This window comes from Penaeus chinensis, chromosome 40 (genome assembly GCF_019202785.1).
Source record: "Penaeus chinensis breed Huanghai No. 1 chromosome 40, ASM1920278v2, whole genome shotgun sequence".
Lineage (NCBI taxonomy): Eukaryota > Metazoa > Arthropoda > Malacostraca > Decapoda > Penaeidae > Penaeus > Penaeus chinensis.
In genome coordinates, this window is record NC_061858.1 from 17,390,367 (window position 1) to 17,395,366 (window position 5,000).

Here is a 5,000-nt window from a genome sequence, read left to right on the forward strand (position 1 = left end):
TGTTTATCCCTCCTTCACAGTCCTCTTCTTTCTCTTTCCCTCTCTTCCCCGCCACTCTCTCCTCTCTTTCCCTTCACCTAAACTCCTTTCCACCATCCTGTCTTCTCGTCTCTTCCTCTCCCTCTTCTTTCTCTCTCTCTCTCTCTCTCTCTCTCTCTCTCTCTCTCTCTCTCTCTCTCTCTCTCTCTCTCTCTCTCTCTCTCTCTCTCTCTCTCTCTCTCTCTCTCTCTCTCTCTCTCTCTCTCTCTCTCTCTCTCTCTCTCTTGTCACTCTTTCTCCTCCTCTCTTCTATCCCCTCCTACATCCATTATTCCTCTTCTCCTCCCTACCCATCTTTCCCCTCTATCTCTATCCCTTCTTTCTACTTCTTTTTCTACCCCTTCCCGCCCCTTCCTACCTACTTCTCCTCTCCTACCCTTCCTCACTTCCTTCCTACGGGGGGAGGGGGGGAAGGGGGAGACATAATGCCAGGTGATGAGACCCAAGACTGCCATTACAATGCCACGGTCCAGTGCCACGTTTCAAAGAGTGTTTCGAACAGTGAAAAAGAGAGAGAGAAAACCATTTTTTTAGACAAAAAGCTAACGTCTTAGTGTGATTACTGCATGATGAAAATAAAGAGTAGAGTAGAGAGATATATAGATAGATAGAGAGAGGGAGAGAGAGGGAGAGGGAGAGTGAGAGTAAGAGAGAGAGAGAGAGAGAGAGAGAGAGAGAGAGAGAGAGAGAGAGAGAGAGAGAGAGAGAGAGAGAGAGAGAGAGAGAGAGAGAGAGAGAGAGAGAGAGAGAGAGAGAGAGATAGAGAGAGAGAGTGAGAGAGTGAGAGAGTGAGAGAGTGAGAGAGAGAGAGAGATATAGAGCTCGAGCAATTAAGACAAAGCATAACCACTGTAGAAGAACTTTCAAATGATTATACTAGATAGTAAATCTTCATCCTAAATCTACTTTTAGAATTTGTATTTTGTTTACCTTGAATCGTTGCAAATCCTGTTATTTTTGTTTTTAATCACTTTTGGAAATAAGAATAATTTACAGAAAGAGAGGAAACACGAGACAAAATTATGTAATTATCATAGAAATCTTGATAGTTGTTATTATTAAGCAAATTATGATAGTTATAATCAATAATTATTGTCATATGCAACTAACTATCATTATATATAATTTATAATTAATAATTATCATCATATGCAATAGAATACAACTAACTATTATTATATATAATTTATAATCAATAATCATTACCATAAGTAACAAAATACAATTAACTATTATCATATATAATATAATAATAATCTTATATCATTATGAAGGATAGATAAGAAGTGCTGAGGCGAAAATGGGAAAGGAAAGAGAAGGAGGAGGAGAGAAAGAAAGGGAAGAAGGACAGAAAGGAAGAATAGAATGAACTCTTGATTCCAGGCGGAGGTAGGAGGAGGGAGAAGAGGCAATAGAAAGGATTAGGAGAGGGGTATAAGATAAATGATGAAACTGAACGGAAGAGGAGGAAGGAGAGAGAGAAAACAGGAAAAGATGAAACAAGTGTAGAGCGCAGGAGAGAGAGAGAGAGAGAGAGAGAGAGAGAGAGAGAGAGAGAGAGAGAGAGAGAGAGAGAGAGAGAGAGAGAGAGAGAGAGAGAGAGAGAGAGAAACAGAGAGAGAGAGAACAAAAAAAAAAAAAAAGCGACAAAGCGAGAGACAGAAAGAAATCAAGTAAGAGACAATGTGAGAAACAAAGACACACACATAGAACAAAACGACAAGACACAAACACACGCCAAACATAAAGAAATAAACAAGACAAAATGAAACGAGAAAGCCGAAGGAGGTGGCAACACAGAACCAGAGACTCACTCACTGTCGCTTCTGTACAAATCCTAACTTCTTTTCCCCTTTGACCTTTGACCTTGCTAAGTTCGAGAGACTTGAACTTGCACTAAGTCGGAAACGAAAGATCGCGCGTTACGTATTAAATAACTTTTGCGAGAAAGAGAACGTGACAGATGATCTAACTTTGTTCATGTTCTTAGTACTGACGAAGGACAAAAGCGAAAATTAGTGTAGTTTTCATTTTCATATTATTTGTATCGAGTTTGTATGTTTATTTTAAGTGCTATGTAATAGAAATAGAAAGAAATGAAAGGTGAAAGAATTAAGTACTTTTTTAAATGTCGGAAATAGGGAAATGAGGATGATATATCGATAAATAATTTATGTCTGCCTAGGTTTAATGTACAGAACACACAATAATGAAACACGAGATATTTGAAATCCATTTTAAATAAAGTTTAAGATTTCCAGATAATAAAACGCAATATAATTTAATTGAGGTCGAAATGACAGTATCGGGTTTGAATTTAGTTAAAAAAATAAGTCAATATTTTATTTCTTTCGTAGATAGAAGGTCAAGGTTTAATAATAACCAATAAAAGGAAGCTTTTTTTATTTTTTTTTATTTGCCTTTAATATTTGTTCAACAATGGAGCTTCAACAACGACCCTTTCTCAGCGATTCAATTTTCTTTTTTACTTTTTGTATTTTTTGAAGCATCGAATCACGATTGGAATAAATACAAATCGAGAAATAGACTGATATAGCGACTACCTAAGATTCGAAACTATGTTCTACAATGACGATGATGACGATACTGATAATTATAATGATCATGGTGATGTAGATAATAATGACGACGATGATGATAACGTTTGTTCCCTTTCCTTATTTTGAGGAAGAAGGAAGAGGTGGATAATTAAGTATGGCAGAAGAATAAATGGGGAAGGAGCAGCAAGAGGAGAAGATAGAGGAAGAGGAAGAAACAAAGAAGAGGGAGAAGAAGGAGGAGGAGGAGGAGGAAGAGGGGCAAGAATAGGAGGAGGAGGAGAAGGAGGAGGAGGAGAAGGAGGAAGAGGGAAAGGAGGAGAAAACAACAAGAAGTAAAGTAGGAAGGAAAGGAAAATAAGAAAGATAAGAGAAAGATCAAATTGATAGAAATAAGAATCATAATTAAAGAGAAAAAAAAACCCCTCAAATATGCAGTTCAAAATTCTCCTTGTAAGTATTTATAATGAAACGGATCCCACTTTTTCCCCCTGACAGATAAGTTCTCAAGAATACTCGATAAAACGCCGTCCAGATGCATTCTTTTAAAAGCTCTTACGATCGCGATTTGAATTAGATCGCCGAGGATTTTGTCCGAGAATTGGAATGAAAGAATGGCAGTCGACAATAGGAGACATAGCGAGGGGGGGAAAAAAGAATGGAAGGGAAAGAATAAAAAGAAGAAGAAAAAATAAATAAGGGCTCGAGTTTCACGGTAATTAGATTACTAATGAATAGTGAAGGATGCAATTTCCGGATTTCAGACGCGGAAAGCGGAAGAGGGAAAGGGAGAGGGAGAATAAAGCAAGGGCGAGGGGAGACCGCAAAGAAATAGAAATGGCGAGTGATAGATGGGTGGAGACAGATAGCAAGCCGGATAGATTTTTTTTTCTACAGACGAGCGGTGAGATAGATAGATATTTAAGGACAGATAATTAGATGGCAAGTCCATACAGACAGAAGTAAGAAACCGAGAAGCAGATAGACGTGCGAGATAGATAGAGAGAAAAGAATGAAAAGAAACAGAGGCAGAATATTGTTTGAAGACAGACAAATGAGTTGCATTTGTTAGCATAATATATCAGTCACTTAGCATTCAGGAGTGGGAACAAGTGATAAAAATATTATTATTGGTATTACCCCAATTTCCGCTTCTATTCTGAATTTGGAATTAATCTTCGATAAACCACTTACATATTAATCCAATGAGTCTACTACCAGATCAGCCTTCCAGTCATTTAAGCATTACATTCAAATTAGCAATTAATTCTAGGCGCTTCATATATTTTTTTCCATTTTTTAATTAATTTTCTTCTTATTATTTTATTTTTTTACTTTTTTATTAACCAGCTTCTTGATTAAACTCACGTACAAACACATTTCATCAAAGCTTTATATACCCCCGCGGGCTGCACTTTTATGACGAAACAAAATGCAGATTTGAGAACTGGACAGACAGGATAGTGAAGCCTTCTCGGACAAACGTGTCTTATTTTCCGTGTTATGGCCTCTGCCTCCCTCCCTCATTTGCATGCGGTGTGCTTGGGTGAATACGCACACAGATGCACGTAAGTACATGCACATGCGTTCGTATATGTGTGGTTGGTACACACTCACGTATAGTATAGTATGGTAGATGCGCACATATGGTATGTACGTATGGTATGTGTAAATGTACATATGTACATATTTACAAACATGCGCAAACACTAATCCACACACACATACACACAGCGATAAACACACACACATACACACAGAGATAGATACACACATACACACAGAGATAAATACACACACATACACACAGAGATAAACACACACATACACACAGAGATAAAGACACACACATATAGAGAGATAAACACACACACACACAAATAAATGAATGTGCCTATACACAAAGGAATGGCAAAAATGAATAAAAACGTGAAAAAAGTCGCTCTTCTCACTTCTCTTTCGCTAGGAAACAAAAGCTATCGATTGGTTTTAATTCCTGTCTCGTAGTCGTCTGGTTGCGTATTCGTAGTAGAAAAGGGAAACCATTTTCCCGCCATTTTTCCTTTTCTTCTTATTCTTTCCATCTTCCATGTTTTTTCGTCCCCCTTTTTCTTTCATTCTTATTCTTCCATTTATTTTGATTCCCTATTTTTGTTTTAAAAGATTTCCTATTTTGTTAAAAAAAATATATATATATATATACTCTAAAGCTGCATTCTGTCTCGAGGGGGTAACAGAGACAAATATTTTAGTCTCGTAGGCCACCAAGAGCAAGGGTTTCCTTTTGTCTTAGCGGGCAACGCAAACACACTCGCATACGCACACGCACATATACATATGTAAACATACATGTGGATACACACACAGACGAATTTACACATACACACAACACAACACAACACA

At 37.5% G+C, this 5,000-nt stretch overlaps 1 protein-coding gene across 2 annotated transcripts in view; it reads left to right on the plus strand.

The window, feature by feature from the left end:
* The window catches only part of LOC125047188 (collagen alpha-1(XI) chain-like), a 58,335-nt gene that overhangs the window by 594 nt on the left and 52,741 nt on the right, over positions 1-5,000 (plus strand). The window lies entirely within an intron of this gene.